Source organism: Zonotrichia albicollis, chromosome 17, assembly GCF_047830755.1.
Source record: "Zonotrichia albicollis isolate bZonAlb1 chromosome 17, bZonAlb1.hap1, whole genome shotgun sequence".
NCBI lineage: Eukaryota > Metazoa > Chordata > Aves > Passeriformes > Passerellidae > Zonotrichia > Zonotrichia albicollis.
The window spans coordinates 1,702,984-1,720,950 of record NC_133835.1 but is presented as its reverse complement, the minus strand read 5'-3'; the positions used below and the strand labels follow the sequence as shown (position 1 = coordinate 1,720,950).

The 17,967-nt window shown below is 59.7% G+C and overlaps 1 protein-coding gene across 14 annotated transcripts in view; it reads left to right on the top strand.

Moving 5' to 3' along the window:
* Nucleotides 1-6,179: 6,179 nt before the first annotated feature.
* EPB41L1 (erythrocyte membrane protein band 4.1 like 1) overlaps nt 6,180-17,967 on the top strand; it is a 62,133-nt gene continuing 50,345 nt past the window's right edge. For 5 of the 14 annotated variants that reach the window (XM_074553646.1, XM_074553648.1, XM_074553647.1 and 2 more), the window contains exons 1-2: nt 6,317-6,475; nt 14,577-14,626. The gene's annotated coding sequence lies outside the window, so the exon portion shown is untranslated. Of the gene's footprint in view, nt 6,476-8,277; nt 8,498-10,619; nt 10,763-14,576; nt 14,627-17,967 lie in introns of those variants that run through there. The other 9 variants (XM_074553641.1, XM_074553638.1, XM_074553634.1 and 6 more) reach the window with 6 other exon arrangements.

Below are 17,967 nucleotides of genomic sequence, written 5' to 3'. Positions count from 1 at the left end.
CTTTCTCACTGCCTTCCCCAGGAAAAATCCTGGGAGAGAGAATGATGTCTCTCTCTGTTCACAGATTATGTGAGTTCCACAGGGCTCCCTGCAGCTGAGGGAGGCACGACAGGCAGGGTTAGGGAGTATCCATCCTCCTCACCATCACCAGCAGGGATGAGGAGCTGGGCAGGAGGATGAGGGTGACATGGGCAGGGTGGATTAAAGCAGCACACGACTCCACATCCACTCTTCCCTTCACACCGTGCTCTCCACCCATCCCTGCCCTCCCTCTGGGCTCAGCTGCTCCAGGGGGACAGGCTGCTGTCCCTCATCTTTGCTCTGGCCCTGTCACCTCCAAGCTGGCAGTTAATTAGCTGTTGGAGCCTTTCCTCGAAGCAGAGCATGGCAGGGGCTCCCTCAGGAGAACTACACCTTCCTGGCAGCCTCAGGATGGGCAGCACAGGATGGGCAGACACCACAGGGCATCCACTGCTCTGCCTGGCACAGTCTGGGGCAGAGCCTGGGCATCCCCACAGAGCATGGCAGTGCCACCCTGCAGGGATGGTGCAGGATTGCATCCAGCTGGGCCCTGCAGAGAGCCTGGCTATGGAGGGAGCAGATCCAGGGGCTCAGGAGCCACAGCTGGGGCTGGTGCAGGACCTGCCCTTCCCCTGCCCCTCACACCCCACAACACAGCAGGAATGCCTTGGCAGCACTGTCACTGTCTCCTGCTCTGCTGCAGCACCAATGCTCCCTTTGCACCTGGTTCCAGCTGTGCTGGGTGGCACCAGGGACCCCACACCCTGCCCTGGGTCTTGGGGCCAAATATTCCTCCCTCCCAGTGTCCCAGGGGTGCTGCAATGCTTCTACTGCAGGCTTCCCTCCTGCTAGGCAGCAGGTGGGATGTGTCCCAACTCTGACACCAGTCATTAATCTCTTTGATTAATTAAAAATGCATTTCCTGCCCTTTTATTCCTGTTTTTCCACCATGCGCATAACTACCTATAGTATCTCAACTGTCTGAAGGGCAGGCACTGGGAGCATTTGGGGAGAAGGTCCTTGGGAGCCTTTGGGAAGCAGAGGATGAAGGCAGTGGGATGTGTGCTCATCCCCTGAGACTCCAGGGCTGCAGACATGCAGGGATAATAAGGGCTGGATTGCCAGATCTGGTAACAGTCCCTGACGACATCTGTCCCAGGGACTTCTTTGAGCTTGGGATCCCACTCAAACAGCCTGGAGGAAGATGGCATCAAGAGCTGGAATTGTTTTCTTTGGCTGGAAGCGTTTGCCTGAGCTGCCCAGCATTCCCACCACCCAAAGGATGAAGGGCAGGAGGTGCCCAGGAGCTGCAGCAGCTGTGGCCCCTCTCCTGTGGGTGCCAGCCCTGCCTGTGGGCACCCCAAGCCTCCTGTGGGGGGTTTTGCTGGAGCAGAGGAGCACACAGGGAGTGTCTCACTGATCCCAGCTGGCAGCCAGCTCCCCAGGCTCACAAAGGGCCTTTTCATGCCCTGCATAAACAAGCAAGAGCCATGAAAGGTTGTTATCGCAGAGCATCAGCACCAGCAGCAGCTCAGGCAGGGATTCCCAAAATAACCCAAAATTCCCAAAAGGCACAGACACACACACACACCCTCCCTTTTCCCTGCTGCTGGGATTTGGGGAATGAGGGCTTTGGGTGCCCCCAGCCCCACTGCAGAGCCCTGCAGCCCCAGCTCTGTCCCCCTGTGCCAGGCAGCGCCTCCTTCAGCTCAACACAGCCTGCTCCAGCTCCTGCTGCATCCCTGTGTCAGCTGGTTTGAACAGCCAGGTGTCTGCTGAGGAAGGCAGGAGTCTCCCTTGAAATGGAAAATATAAACTCCCTCCCTCTGAATTGTCACAATTTCGAAATTAAGGGGCTCTCAGGCAAAGATATGGAAGCAGGAATAACCGTTCCTTACTAGAAAAATTAAAAATACAAAGGCAATATTACAAATAAAGAAAAAACACAGAGTGATCACAGGCCCTGGCCCCTGTGTGCCAGGGGGTGTCCCAGCCCCATCCCAGGGGGGCTCAGCCCTCCTGCAGTGCCAGCTGTGGCTCTGCTGCAGCAGGGATCCTGCACAAGGGGGGAGTTTTCCTCTGCAGCTCCAGGGCTGCTGCAGATGGGCTTGGGCTCCCTCTGGCCACGCAGGGCAGCAGAAAGCTGCTCCTCTGGCAATGCAGGGGGCAAAGGCTGCTGTGCTGGGCCAGGCTCAGATTGGATCCAGGTAGGAATGCTTGGCTCCTGCCCTGGGCGCAGCATCTCCCCATGGGATGCTGGGATTGGATCAGCCCTGCAGGGACACTCGGTGGCCATGGACAGCAGAGATCTCCTGGAGGGAGGGTTGGCTGTGGCAGAGATAAAACTGCCCCAGGAACAGAGGATAACTGTTCATAATCTCTGACAGATGGGGATTGAGCACACAGCCCCAACCAATTTTTCTGACCTGAGACACCTGGAGCATCCATGGAGCAGCCTCAGCAGGGCTGGTGGTGGCTGCACGTGGCCCATCCCAGCACTGGGGCTGTGAGGGCTGCATGAAGGTTTGCTCTGGGCCTCCAAGGTGCTCTTCCTTGCAGGAGGTTTTTTCCATGGCTGCACCCTGGAGCTGGGCCCCAAGCTGCACCCCTCTGATCTATCTCCTTCAGAGAAGAGCAGGTTTCCATGTGGAAATACATTCCAGAGTCACTGCTGGAGGATGGGCTGCTCCTCTTGGCTTTCCTTCCCATAAAGCCAGGCCAGAGTCACTGCAGAGGTAAATTGAGAGGGGAAAACTTGCTGGAATGAATGAGCTTGGAGAGTCTCAAGGAGATAGAGCCATAGACCCAGCCTGGCTTGGGTTGGAAGGACCTTGAAGACTATTAAGTCATTCAGTTCCATGGCAGGGACACCTTGCCCTGTCCCAGGCTGCTCCAGCCTGGCCTTGGGCACTGCCAGGGATCCAGGGGCAGCCACAGCTGCTCTGGGCACCCCGTGCCAGGGCCTGCCCACCCTCACAGAGAACATTTTCTTCCTAACAAGCAATCTAAATATCTGGTCTCTTAGTTTAAAACCATTTCCCCTTGTCATGTCACCATCTGCCTGTGTAAATAGCTGCTCTCCCTCATTTTCATAAGCCTAAATCACTGCAAGGGGCTCTGAGCTCTCCCTGAAGCCTTCTCTTCTCCAGGTGAGCACCCCCAGCTCTGCCAGCCTGTCCCAGAGCAGAGGGCTCCAGCCCTTGGAGCATCTTTGTGGCCTCTCCTGGACTCAGTGCAGCAGCTCCACATCCTTCTGGTGCTGGGTCCCCAGGGCTGGGGCAGCTCTGCAGGTGGGGTCTCACCTGGGTGGGCAGAGGGGCAGAATCCCCCCTGACCTCTGCCCACATCCCCTCAGGATGTCTCCCTGGGCTGCTAAAAATCTGGGAAAAGCCAGGTGCCCAAATCTGTCCTAACATGGAACTGTGAAACATCTGCCAGCCCTTTGCAATTTGTGCCAGTCCCCATTTATTTGTGGGGTTTTTGTGCTGATTCTGCTGGACAGAGGGAATCTGGTCGGGCCATCCTCACCTGGGATTACCTCAGTCTCAAAGAGGGAGATTTGCCCATGGAGCTCCCAGGGCTCACAGGTCCCTCTGCTCACACTGAGGTTGCAGGAAGCTCCAAGGTTTCCCTTGTGCACCCATGGAAAACCAGGCTGGACACTGGACAATGGACAAGCAGAAGGGCAGCTCCACCAGCTGAGAGTGCCTGAATTTGGGGTTTAAAAGAGCTGTGGTTTCTGGAAATCTGTTCAATTAATCTGTAAAAAAGCCCTGAACAAACGGCAGCTCCCTTAAATGTCTTTAAATTTCTTGAAATATCTTTTAATTTTCAGTAAAGTTCCTGAAAAGCTTGCAAAATTTACACTTCCTTAGTGTTTTCTGGGGAATAGAGAAGACTTGCTCTCCCCTCCCTGCCCACCTCATCTGCCATGTGTGATGTTTGCTCCTATCACTGCAACAGAAGTTGGGCAGGGATGCAGGAAAGCTCATTTATCAGTTATTGAACAGCCAGGAGAGCCCAGCACAGCTGTGGCCACGAGAGCTCCCAGGGGATTATTTTGCCAGGGCAGCTCCTTCCCTCTCCTCAGCAGGCAGAGGTGCATTTTCCACGCCTTCTTGGCTGTGGGAGAGACTCAGGCTTTGGCTTGGTGGTCAGGGGAAAACAGGCTGGGCTGTTTGCAGCAGTGTGAGATGAGGAGTGAAGGATTCACTGGGGAAATCTGTTCTGTAAGTTCTTCTTCCAGCTCCTTGGCTCCCAAGGGGATCCTGCATCCCAAGGGGACAGTGACATTAAGGATATGTGTGTTCAGAGAGCTGCCAGTGCAGTCACCCACTGACTTATCTGACCCAAATTCACTCCAAAGAGTGAATTAACATTTACATTTCCCAGACTTTCCTTTGGAGTGTGACAGAACCCCCTGAGCAGCCATCACTGTTTTCCCTTTGAAGGCCTGCAAGATGAATGCAGACAGTCACAGCAGCTTGCACACAACTGCAATTATTTCTTTTTTCCAACAGCACAGTGCAGCTTTTCTCCTGTATGAATTCCCTACAAATTCACACCAGTTGTGTCCCTTGCAGCAAATGCTGTCCCTTGCAGAGCAGGCACAGCACCTCTTCAGCACTTTCCCTTGAGGATGTGCAGCAGTGAAGGTTGGGAGGGAAAGCTGTGCCTGCACAGGGGATCTCAGCAGCCAGCTGGAATATTTATTTGTAAATGAATGCCCTCCCTCAAGTTGGCTCCCATGCAGGGGGTGTTTCTTTTTTTTTTCCAAGAGGTTCCTGCTATTTACCCAACTTTCCAGCTGGGCTTCTCCACTGCACAAAGGGCAGGACCTGCCTGAGTTTGTACAGTGAGTCAACAGCTCAGCAGGGGATTAGAGCCCACAATCCCGCTGGCATCGCTGCCTTGGCTCGAACCACTGGACCATGCAGCCTCATTTTGTTCCTGGTACTCTCTGCTGGTATGTGGTTTGTCAGGGAAAAAGCCTCAGCGTGGCTCATAAAGGAGGCACTTTCTAAAGCATTCACACAAAGCCTGCCTCATCCCAGCACCCAGCCCAGCCCTGGTGCTGGGGGTCAGGCTCCCTGTGGGACTGGGAACTGCAGGATTCCCTGGGGCTGGGGGGACAAAGCTGAGGAGCAGCACCCAGAGGCAGCTGGCACAGAGCCCTGGCACCCAGGTGACCATGTGCTGACACCCTGTGACTGCCTGGCTGCACAGGACGGGCACAGGCTCCAGGCTGGAGCTTCACTGCTGGGAAGGGTCCCCTGCCTCCCTCACATCACTGGATGCCTTTTCTGTCCCTCACACCAGGAGAGACACCGAGGGCAGCTGTGGCACCAGGTAAGGGAGCAAGGCAGGCCCTGCAGGACACTCAGGGTGCTGTTGGGAGTCCTGCTCGGTGCAGGTGAGCAGACGGCACCAGGAACTGAGCTGGGAGCCACCACGGCTCTGGGAACGGGGAACCCAGAGCCCAGGGCTGGGCTGGCACCTCCCTGCAGCCTCCGCTGCTCAGGGTCTGCCACACAGGGGGGCAGAGAGGGCTGAGTGGGCACCTTCCTATCTGAGAGGCAGTGCCATACTCAGGGCTTGCACTGGGAGCAGAGTGGCCACTGCATCCCTGCTGTGCATTCAGCAAATCCCTGTGCCCCCAGTGCATCCCTGCTGTGCATCCACTACATCCCTCATCCACTCTATCCCTGCTGTGCATCCAGTGCATCCCTGTGCCCCCAGTGCATCCCTGCTGTGCATCCAGTGCATCCCTCATCCACTCTATCCCTGCTGTGTCCCCAGTGCATCCCTGCTGTGCATCCAAGTGTGCCCATGCATCCCAAGTGTCCGTGCTGCGGGTGCACACAGATTTTGAAGAGCAACAGCCTCCCCTTTCCGTTTGCATCTCCTGGAGGGGGGGCTGCTTGTCCTGCCACCCCAAAATGCACAAGTGTGGCAGCTGCTGGTGTGGAGATGTCCCGGGGCCGGCTCACGGGTGTGCCCCACGAAGGGCCGGGTACTCCGGGAGCTGCAGGAGCCGCCGCGTGTCCCGCACGGGATGGCAGAGGAGGCTCAGCAGGGACGGGGCCGGGGGGAGGAGACTGAAGGTACCGGGCACCGCCCGCGGCCGGGGGCGCGTCCCGCGGGACGTGCGTGGGGACCCGGGGGGCCCTCGATGTCCCGGGGGCGGAGGGAGCCCCGCAGCCCCCGCAGCCTCGCGGGCCGGGAGCGCTCGGGGCGGGGGCGGTGCGGGCGGTGCGGGAGCCCCGGGCCCGGGCGGGGGCGGTGCGGGAGCCCCAGGCCCGCCCCTCCGCAGCGCCGCACCGCGCCCGGCCCGCCCCGCGCTGCGCCGCGCCCGCCGCACGGCGGGGCAGGAGCGGGCACGGACGGGCAGCGGCGGCGGCCGCGCCCCGCACACGGCGGCGGAACGGAGCCGAGCCGAACGGGCAGAGCCGAGGTGAGCGGCCGGGGTGCGGGGCCGGGCAGCCCCAGGTGCGGCGCGGGCTGTGAGGGGAGAGGCGGGCAGGGCTCAGCCCCGGGCCGGGAGCGCTGCCCCGAGCCGGGCCTGCCCTCAGCGGCGGCGGCGGCGGCGCATCCCGCTCCGTGTCCCGCCGGGATGCTGCGGGCGGAGCTCCGGTCCCGGGGGCTCCGGGCAGGCGGCAGCGCCGGCCCCGTCCTGCGGCAGCGACCCGGCCATCCCCGGCATGCCGAGCCCCAGGGATCCGGAGCCCCGAGCTGCGGCAGCACATTGAAGCGCCGGGCTGTGATTTGAGGGAGACGATTTACATTAGAGGGAGAATGTGGAGAGAGCCAGGAACAACTTGGAATGGGTCCTCGCATATTTCTGTGGTTATTTTTGGAGTACCGTCATATGGCAGGAGGTGGGCTCTGGAGGTATCCTTGAGCTCAGCATTTTCTCCTTAGGCTGGTTACCCGGGAGATTGTACTAGAGGACCTGCGTGGCCCTTTCCCCATCAGTGGTTTCTGTATTTCCCGTCGCTGTTTCTCTGGCTGTTTCTCTGTATTGTTCCCTCAGCCCGTCTCGGTGGGGACCCTCCTGTGGGCAGACAATGGTCGGGGTGTGCGGCTGGGCAGTCTCAGTGTGCTGCAGGCGATGGCAAAGCTGTGCTTCATTCAGCTGTGGATGCTGTGAGGTGACTCCTGATCAGCCCCTTCTCCATTGCTGTGCATGAGGTGTGGCTTCTCCAGCATCCCCAGCGAGACCAGCCCATGCCTCCATCTCCTTCCAGCACTCAGCTGCCACTTTCCCTCCAGCTTTCTCCTGCTGCACTTGCCCAAAGGGATTTTTACTCCAGAAAAGCTGGGGGTGTGGGGAGGCACGTTGTTCCTCTGCTCTGCTCCTCGGGGGTCTGCACATGCCCTGGCTGTGCCAGGCCCCTCGGACATGGCTGGGGAGCGGCTCTGGTGGCTTCAGCTGCGTGTCCTTGTTGCCATGGGGCGAGTTTGGAGCTGAGGGGAGGCTGCCTGGCTTTGGGTGATGGTCCTTGCAGGAAGGGAATTCATTAATGACTCTTTAATGATGTTGGTTCAGAGTCTGGCTCGCAGACACAGCGCCGTCTGCGGGGCTCCCTGGGGTGCTGGGTCTCTCCATCAGGACCTGTCTGCTGCCTGCAGGGACACAGGGCATCTTCTGGAAGCTGTGGCAGGTCCAGAGCTCCCCTCCTTACCCAGGGATGGCCTCTGTGTTTGGAGTCCAGGAGCAGGGTGCAGCTGTCTCCTGTGGGCCCTGAGCCCCTCTGGGAGGGGAGGATTCCATCTCCTCTCCTCTTCCCTCCATCCCTGTGCCATGGGGATTGCTCTCCTCCATGCAGCCATTCCCAGCAGAGCCCTGGGGTGCAGAGCCTGTGTTTGGCTCCCTTTGGCAGGAGATGGGTTCTTCCCCTGCTGCTTTGGCTGCTTGTAGATGTTGTGCCTAGGACTGCCTAGAAATTTTGTTTGTTACCAATTCTTGAGACATGAGCATTCTCCAGAACTCTTAGGGGAGATGTTTTGGTCAGGAGGAAGCATCTAGAAAGGGATTTTGGAGTCCAGCATGGGATTTCTGAGCTAGAGGTATGAGTGTTCCTGGTGTACAGATTTTGGTGCCTTCCCTGTGCAGACACAGAGCGTGCTGGGCCCCCTTCCCTGGGCTGCCACCTCCACCACAACCTTCCAGGGTGATGTGTGATGTCTTTGTGGCTGGCTCGGCTGAAGGAGTCACTGCAGCACATATTGGGGAAAGTCTTTTTCTTCCCCCAGGCAGCTGAGCTCCCTGTTGAGCTCTGGGTGATGACCTTGGTCCTGGTGAGGAGCTGGATCCCTCCCTGGTTTCTGGAGTTACATGAAGGATTTCTGCTGGCAGCACTGAGCCCTCGTCCCGCGGGGTTCCGCCGTCACTCTGGGCGTCCTGCCTGCCTTCCCCTCTGTCCAGCACTGCTGGGACTTCTGCTTTCCTGCAGGAACCTTCCAGACCACTCAGGTGCCTGACTAATTCTGTCCCTAACAGAAGAAATCTTTCCCATAACTAATTAGGGTTTCTAAATTAGGAAGCTGCTGACAATGACCTGTCGGTTAAAGGGCAGGGGTTGGGCTTGGCTCTTCCCTGAGCTTCCTGCTCAGCTCACAGACACCACTGGAGTGTCCTTTGCCTCAGTTCTCCTTGGCTGTGCACTTGGGCCGTTTCCCTGCTGCCTGGGCACGGGGCTGTGGTGCTGGGTGGCAGCTGGGACACGATGGGAGCGCGAGGAGCAGGGCTGAGCTCTGTCGGAGCGGCGTGGGCGGCTGCCAGGCCTGCCTGTAGTAGACTTGCATGCGGTGCCTGTCACTTGGAGGTCTGAGCTGAGCCTGAAGCTCCCTCTGCCAAAGGAGAAACACAAAACAGTGGCAGTCCCTGGGTGCTGGGAGCTCCTGCACAGGGGAGCTTGTGCATCCGTGAGCACCTGACTCTCTGGCAGCACCTAAAGCGTGCTGGGGCTGTGACAGCCATGGCTGCGGGGCTCATTGTTCTCCTCAGAGCGATCAGTGCCTCTGAGTCAGCAGCTTTGGGTTTGTCACAGCCTGTGCAGGTCTGTGGTGCTGGGCCCTGACCCTGTGCAGGGGATGTGGGCTCAGCCTGGGATCAGAGGCTCTGGGAGCTCGTGCTGTCCCTCGAGCCTGGAAGGAGCTGGGTCTGTGCGAGCTGCAGGAAGCTCCAGCCTCCCTCAGGAACCCCTTCCAGCCCCTGCCCTGTGCCAGTCAGGGCTGTAGAGCTGAGCATCACTGCTGCTGGCCAGGCTGGTCCTTCATGGTAGTCCTGTCTGGATCACAGGAGGGGGACAGTGTGGTGGGAGGGGACTGTCCCTGATGGGGACCTGCTACAAGGCTCCCTGTGGCTGCAGATCCAGCCTTCCTCTCCTTCCAGCCCTTGAGGGGAACCTTGTGGGGTGTCCACGACCCAAGTGTGTCTTCAGACGAAGAGGAGAAGTCTGGGCAGCCACGTTTTCCAGTGTGGAAGCAGTGGCTGCTTCCTGCAGCAGCTCCTGTGCACACAGCGTGTTCCTGGTGCAAAGCAGGTGCTGGGCCCAGGCACCATGGATGTCCCTTGTCTTGGATGGCAGCTGCTCCCTCTGTCCTGCCTTGCTCCAAGGGGATGTTGGAGCCATAGAATCATGGGTTTGGGTTAGAAAGGACCTTAAAGTTCATCTCAGTCCAACCCTCCTGCCATGGGCAGGGACACCTTTGGCTATCCCGGGTTGTTCCAAGCCCCATCCAACCTGGCCTTGGACATGTCCAGCCACAGCTCCTCTGGGCAGCCTGTGCCAGGGCCTGTCCACCCTCACAGGGAAGGGTTTCTCCCTAATATCCAATCCTAAGGAGAGCTTTGGGCTCAAGTTTGGTACAACTGAGACAGGAGTTAAGGTTTGCTCTGTTTGCACTGGGCAGGGAGTGATGGGACTTTGTGGAATGGGACAGACACCCCAGAGCCCTGGATGGGTCATTTGATACAAATTCCTGTCTGCTTGTCCCAGTACACAGCTGAGGGGGCTCTGGATGCAGCTCAGAGTTGTCAGTGTCCTGGCATGGAATGGAAGCAGCAGACAGAGCCTTAAAATCTGGGTGATAACTCTCTGGAAGAGGATTTTCTTTCCCCCTCCTGCTGATGTTCTGTGTCCTGCCCTGTGCAGGCTCCTGGGGGCTCAGCAGTGCCCGGGACCCTCGTGCAGGAGCTGCCCAGAGCCCGGGCTGCAGGAGCACAGCCAGGGGATGCTGGGCTGACCCCATTGTGCTCAGAACACGAGACAAATGAGGCTGAAGCTGCAGATCTGTGCCTGCCAGCAGGTCAGCAGTTTCACTCGGCCACTTGGCCCCTTTGTGGCAGTGAAATGTGGCCGCAGGCCGGGATGTGCTCCATCCCCCCTCAGTGCCCAGCCCGCTCCCCCAGGCTGTGCTGGGCCCTGGGAGCTCCTGGCTGGGCCGGGCTGTCCCCGAGCCCCCTGGAGCCCTGGGGAGGCGCTGGGGGCAGCAGGAGCAGATGCTGTGCCGGAGTAAAGCACATCCTGCGGCTGAGGCGATGCTGAATGGGGATTCACAGCCCAGCCCTGCTGCCAGGTTCCTCCCACCGGCTCCTTCCTCCCTCTGCTCCTACTAACCCACTGCCGGGCCCCTCGCTGCCTGGCAGCAGAGATGTCTGCTGCTATCCTTCCCGAGCATCAGATGGAGAGGAAAACACAGGGTGGAGTCAGCTCCGCACAAAGGAAATGTTGAGGTATCGTTTCTGCCTTCCGTGCGTTTTTTAGGTGGCTGGGGAGAGATTAAACAGGATCTTAACACATTCACAGCCCCCTTCCCACCTCATTTTCCTGTGAATCTGTTGCTGTCATGGTATCTTTCGGGTGATATTTTTAGCTTTGCCTTTTCCTTTTTTTTTTTCCCCCTCGGCTCCTCGTATCAGGCTTTAGAAGGGAAACACGTTTCTATGGGAGAACAGAACGAGCCATTTCACGAGACATTTTGTTATGGGCAGAAGGGCCGGGAAATCTGATTGTGTGTTTGAAATGACACATTCCCCTTTGTAATCAGCTCATCGGCCTGGCTGGGGCCGTGCCAGCAGCGATCGAGGCACCCTGGCCGGCCGGGGGCGGGGATGGCCTGGCCCGGCCCCTCCATCCTCCCGGAGCATCTGCACTGTCCATCCCCTCCATCCTCCTGGGGCATCTCCACTGTCCATCCCCTCCATCCTCCCAGAGCATCTCCACTGGATCATCCCCTCCATCCTCCCGGGGCATCTCCACCAGGTCATCCCCTCCATCCTCCCAGAGCATCTCCACTGGATCATCCCCTCCATCCTCCCAGAGCATCTCCATCGGCCCATCTCTTCCATCTCCTCCATCCTCCCAGAGCATCTCCACTGGTCCATCCCCTCCATCCTCCCGGGGCATCTCCAATGGCCCATCCCCTTCATCCCTTCCTTCCTCCCCTGAGCATCTCCACCATCCATCCCCTCCATCCTCCTGGAGCATCTCCACCATCCATCCCCTCCATCTTCCCTTGAGCGTCTCCACCGGCCCGGCCCCTCCATCCTCCCCATCCCCTCCATCCTCCTGGGGCATCTCCACCAGCCCATCCCCTCCATCCCTTCCTTCCTCCCCTGAGCATCTCCACCGGCCCAGCCCCTCTGTCCTCCCAGAGCATCTCCACTGGATCATCCTCTCCATCCTCCCCATCCCCTCCATCCTCCAGGCCCATCTCCACCAGCCCATCCCCAGTGGCCACACAGGAAGGGCTTGGGGCTCCTGTGGGTTTTTCTCCCCTGGGGACAGCTGGATGCTGTAATGAGATGCACTCTGGGTCTGGCAGTGTCTGTGCTGGCAGGAGCACAGGGGATCAAGGTACTGGCACAGCTTTGGGATCTGGGGATGCTGAGAGGGACATGGCAAAGGGCTCCAGGTGGGAGAGGAGTGGTTGGACAGTGGGGCTGCTGCCCACTTTGGGAAGGTGTCATTTTTGACAAGGATACAGATTGATGTTATGTGGTGATGATGAACTTTGGCAGGGGAAAATTCCAGCCCAAATTCTCTGCAGTATTTCCCTGTAGCAGATTTACTCAAGTCCTGATAGATGAAGGTCCCATGGAGTGGCCAGAACAAGAGAAGCCTCCTGGGAGGGCTGGTCTGGCTTGGCTCTGCACACCCCTTCGTGGGGCAGGGGCTGTTACCTCTGCCAATTCCCTGGGACTGTTCTTCAGGGAATCAAGGAATGCTTCCTGCTGGCAGGGCATGGTGGCCATGGTAGCACAGCATGCCTGGAAGTGTCCAAGGCCAGCCTAGATGGGACTTGGAGCATCCTGGTCCAGTGGAAGGTGTCCCTGCCCATGGCAGAGGATGGAATTAGATGGGCTTTGGGGTCCCTTCCAGCCCAAACCATTCTGGGATTCTGTGGGATGAGGAAATTTCTGCTCATCACCTTGGTCTGGTGTAAGACCTGTCTGACTTGGGGTGACCCAGGGAAGGGCCACAGGATGTAGAGGAGGTGCAGCTGCCCATGCTGTATTTTGGGCACAGGGGCACTCTCAGCCCTCCTGGGCACCTCCATGCTGCTGATGGAGCTTTGGAGGTCAGTCTCAGCCTGGGCAGGCCTGGGAAGGCCATGGTGGTGTGGTCCATGGTCCCTGGGGTGGTCCATGGTCAGGTTCCAGGGGTGGTCTCCCCTGTGTCTCCTGGGCTCCTCTCCAGCTGCACTCCCTGCCCTGTGTGTGCCCTGCCCTGCTGGCGGGGACACTGAGTCCCTGTCCCTGGGTGTGACCCATCAGCAGCTGTGCCAGGGGCTGCTTTCAATGTGAGCTGGGACAGTGCAGGGCTCCTTCCTAAGCCTGGCCAGCAGTGCCTCCATCCGTGTGCCACCCCGTCCCTGTGTCTGTCCCTGTGTCTGTCCCCAGGCAGTGTCACCCTGACCCATCAGGGCCGGGCTGGCTGGCTGTGCTGACGAGGTGATGACAATGTGGTGACAATGTGGGTCACTGTGGATGGTTGTGAGCCCGGGGCAGTGGCTGTGGCCGTGCACACAGCCTGGCACCAGCAGGGCTGGGTGGCAGGAGCTCAGGGCTCAGGCTGGTGTGGGTTTGTGCTCTGGGAGCAGCAGGGGCAGGAGCTCAGGGCTCAGGCTGGTGTGGGTTTGTGCTCTGGGAGCTGCTGCTCTGCGCAGAATTGAGCAGGGCTGGGGGAGGCCTTGCTGCCACTGCCAGCATTCCCAGAGCCCTTCATTAATGGGATCCTCATTGGTGCAGTGGCTCCCACCCCAACGGGACCGCGGCTCAGAGCTGGCTCAGCAGCCACAATGGCCTCTCCCAGGGCAGGAGGGATGGGCTGAGGGCATGGGGAGGGCAGGAGCTCTGTGTGGCAGTGACAGCACAGGCTGAGTGCCACTGCCCTGCCCATGCTGGCTGCATCCTCCATCCTGCCTCAGGAGCAGGGAGCAGCCCTGGGAGCCACCAGTGCCATCCTCCTCCTTGGGGTTCTGGGGAAAGCTGGCTGCTCTTGCACCTGCCTGCCCATCCCTTGAGCTGAGATGAAAGAAATTCAAAATCCAAGCACACAAACCTGGCAGCAGCGTGGAGAACCCACAGAAATCATTGGGCCCTACAGAGAAGGAGCAGGGCCATGGAAGCTGTGCTGGATCAGGGAGAAAATCCCACAGATGCCCTGTGTGCCCTGTGCTGCCGGAGCCCAGCCCGTGGATCAGCTCAGCCGTGGCACCCATGGACACCTCTCCTGCAGCTCACCTGCTCTAAGATGGGTTTGTCTCCTTGCTGAAGCTCACAGCTTTATCCTATCAGGATTTCTGGCTTGGAGCAGCCTTTGTGCTGCTCAGGGCGGGCTCTGGGCTGCACACAGCTGATGTTTGCTTGTGGAGAGTGAAAGGATTTTGCTGAATCCATGGCAGAGGAGGGAGTTTTGCATAGGCCTGCTTTGCTTCTGCCTGGGGGGAGGCTGGGCCTGGCCTGTCCGAGGATGTTTGGAATTAACCCTTGGAGGAGTGGGAGCTCCTGTGCCAGACCGTGCTTCCTGCTCCTGTGGTGCTGCTGGGCAGATCCTTCTCCCTGGCTGGGTGCAGCTGTCATGTAAAGAGGCTCTGCAAGGCTGCTGCAGGCTGGGCTGGCCCTGTTGGAGCTGCCATGGCTGGAGTGGGGCAGGCTCAGGCTCCTGCCCCGCTGCCCCCCAGGCAAAGCCCTGCTGACCCTGGAGCCATGGGGACACAGAAGTGGCACAGATGGCCTGAAAGGAGAGCCTGGGCCATGCCCAGGAGAGCTGGTGGCACTCAGAGGTGTGTGGGCTCTGCTGTAGTAAATATTTGCTGTTCTCCAGGAGGCAGCGGGGCTGGCTGCACATCAGGAGAGCAGAAGGAGTCTGAAGCAATGCACAGCTCCCATTTCCAGCAGGGAGAGTGGTATGGAATCCAAACACAGCGCTGGAGCTGGGCAGGCACCCTCTGGTGACAGCTGTAGTGTCCTTCTGAGCGCTTGCCATCATCTCTGGGCAGGACTTTTCCCTTCCTTTTAACCAAATGTGCTTTCCTCTTTGCAGGTTGTAAATCGTGCCTGAGCTGAGTGCTGAGAGCAGCCCCTGGAAGCAGCGTGAGTTTATCCTGAAAGCTTTTGTTCTCCTTTCCACATCCCACATGAGGCTGAGTGGGTTTTACAGCACAGAAAAGGTTGCTCAGCACGGAGAGGTGCTGCAGGGAGAGCCTTGTCTGCCAGGAACCCCTGGCAATCTGGCCTGCTCCCACCAAAACACCAAACACTGCTGGCCTTGGGCTTGCTGTGGCTCTCTTTGTGTTGGGATTGCTTCCTGCCTTGGCTGGGGCTGGGCCAGCAGCCCCTGTGCCCACAGAAACCCTCCAGCTGCCTCATCCACTGCCAGAGGGGTTTGGGGTCTCACTGTTGGGTTTGCCCACTCTGGGGTTCTGTGCTCTCTGTTGTGAGGAGGGTCTGAGGGTGTTTGCAAAGCAGCTCTGGGGTTTTGCTGGCTGTGCTCCCTGGGCTCCCAGCTGGCCTCAGGTGCAGCCTGGGAAGGTTGAGCTTCAGAATTCAATGCTGTGATGCTTGGAAGAGTCCATGGCCTGTGGCCCAGCCTCTTCAGGGACACCAGGGTCCCTCCAGCTGCTGAACTGCACCATTGCAGAGCCCCCCAGCACAGTGACAGCCATGGGAACCAGATGTGAGCAGCTTCCAGAGCCCTGAGGGCTGGGGAGGGCTGGGGAGACGCGGTCCTGCTCTGCTGGGGCTCTCTGAGCTGCAGACTGAGGTGAGTCTGGGCAGAGCTGCAGCACAGCCCTCATGTCCTTATCTGAGAATTGGGGTGAGGAGCCCCAGAGCTGCACCCTGTCCTGGCTCTGCCCCAGGTGACAGCAGTGTGTGACAATGTGCACCACAGGGCTCAGACCCTGCTGCCCACGGGGCTCCTGCCCCACAGGGCAATGGCTGCAGGTTCTTTATCTGAGGTTCCACACCCAGAGGGTGCTGGCACTGCCCAGGCTGCCCAGGGGATGGGCACAGCCCCGAGGCTGCCAGAGCTTCAGGAAGGTTTGGAAACACTCCCAGGCACAGGGGGGATTGTTGGGATTGTTGGGATTGTTGGGGTGTCTGTGCAGGGCTGGGGGCTGGGCTGGATGGTCCTTGTGGGTCCCTTCCAGCTCAGGATGCTCCATGGTCTGTGGGTGTGGGGTCTGGGTCCCTGCTGAGGGCTGGGATGGGCTCCCAGGGCTGGAGCTGCCTCTGGCTCATAGCAGGGCAGGTCTCTGCTGTGCTTTATGAGCAGTTTCTCACCAGCTCTCCTCCTCCAGGCATTTTGCAAGATGCCAACTCCACCCTGCCTGGGGGTGCAGGGAGGGCCAGGAGTGGCAGGGATCCTTGTCCTGCCCCTGTGTGCAGGGGTTTGGGTGTGGGGTGAGCAGTCTGCACTTGGTCCAGGCAGAGCTGCAGGCCCAGTGTCAGTGGTGGGTTCCAGGTGGGTTCCAGGTGCTCCTGCATGGCCACAGTGTCCCCCAAGGGTGGGACAGGGTGCCCTGGGCTCTGTGCAGGGCTGGGTATCCATGGGGAGTGTTCTGAGTGTTCTGCTCCTGGGAAAAGCCTCCAGGAAGCTCTGCCCCTGCATGGGTGCAAATCCCTGTTGGGGTCCCCCATGCTGGGGTGGCATGAGGAGCAGGAAGGAGGACATGTGCCATCCCCATGGTGGCCCTGGTGCCAGCCAGCCCCTGGCCTTGCTGGTGGCTTTGGTGGCCCGGGTGCAGCTGTGGCCCTGGCCCAGGTCTGGGTGTCTCTGGTTTCACAGCTGCCCCTTTATCTCCTGGGTGCTGGGGCCTGGGGAGCTGCAGCTCTGTGCCCAGGGAGTGTCCCCTGCTTTGGGAGGGTTGGTGACACTTCGGTTGTGGCACAGGGATTGTGCTGGCAATGAGCTCCTCCTGTCTCTGGGTTCCAGCAGCTCCCTCCCCCTGGGGCTGGCTGGGGGCTGATCCCTGGGGCAGCTTGCTCACAGGACATGGACATCACCAGCCGGTCACTGCAGGTCCTTCCAACTGAGCCACCCCAATGCTGCACAAGGTGTCACCTTCCCTTGGGGAAAATGACACTTTGTCACCACTGCAGACCCTGACAGGGCCTTGTGGGGCGCAGAGCAGAGGATGATGATGGTGGGGAGAGTGCTTGGCCCTTCCTTTGGATTGGAGAAGATGGGGAAGGCAGGGCTGAGCCTGTGCCAGGACTGGGCTCCTTTTGGTGCCCTCCCTTGTTCTGGGTGCAATTCCTCTCCTCTTCCAGTCCACAGCTTCCCAGGGTGTCTGGCCCTGTGTTCTTGTTGCCCAGGGAGCAGCTACTCTGCCCTGGCTGCACATCCCAGCACAAGGCAGCTGAACCCCTGCTCTGTGCCTTCCTCTGCAGGCAGGGAGGATGGAGCAGCTCTGTGCCAGTCCCTGCAGGGTGAGTGAGGGCTGTTCCACCAGGGCTGCAGCAGCTCCTGGAGTGCAGCCCAGGTGCCCCACAGTGGGCAGTGGGGTCTGAACTGGGCTCCCAGGGCATCTCTGCCATCCCAGCCTTGGGCTCAGCCTCCCTGCCCTGCTGCACCACAACATTGCAGGGCTGGGCTCTGGTGCCATCCCTGGATGAGGTGTGGAGGAGGGCAGGGATGGCTGCAGGCTGCTGGTCCTGCTCCCTCCCCGGGCTGACTTGGCTCTGGCACCTTTTTGACAGACACTGCCCGTCCCAAAAAGCAGGGGGGTCAGCAGGGCAGGGCCAGGTCCCAGCACCACCCCCAGGCACAGCCCCGGGCTCTGGGGTTGTCCCTGGGGGTCAGTCCCACAGCTCTGCTCGCAGAGCTCAGGTGAGCAGGGAGCCGCTGCCCAGTGCCCCCTGAACACCCTGGGCAGGATCAGGTCCCTGTGAGAGGAGCTGGCCCAGGGCACTGCACAGATCCCTCTGGCCTGAGAGGAGCTGTTGGGTGTTTTATGGAGCAGCTGGGGGTGAGGCTGCTCTGTGCTCCTGCCTTGCACCCCGTGCTGCAGCAGGGCCCTGGCAGGGCTGGCACAGGCACTGGGAGCTGGCAATGCCGCCTGTGGGCACCAGGGCAGAGCCCTGCCCTGCCCCAGGGCTGCTCCTGCACTTTCCTCTTGATTTGGGGCCCATCCTGGCTGCAAGACATGCCTTGGTCAGCGAGCCCTGCTCTGTGCCACCCCAGCTGAGCAAACAGGTTTGTGGTGTGTGGCAATGTGGGCCCTGGAGGCTGGGGGAGCTGCCAGCTCCCCAAACTCTTGGGAAAGGCTGGCTGAGGGCCAGAGCCCTGCTTGCCTTGGCTGAGCTTCACCTCTCACATCCCAGTACAAGAGCTGGGCCATGGCAGGGCAGCCTGGGGTGCCCACCCCTGTCGGAGCCCCCTCCTCTGGGAGCAGGCAGCGGCCCCGTGCTCAGCCAAGGCCTCGCAGGGG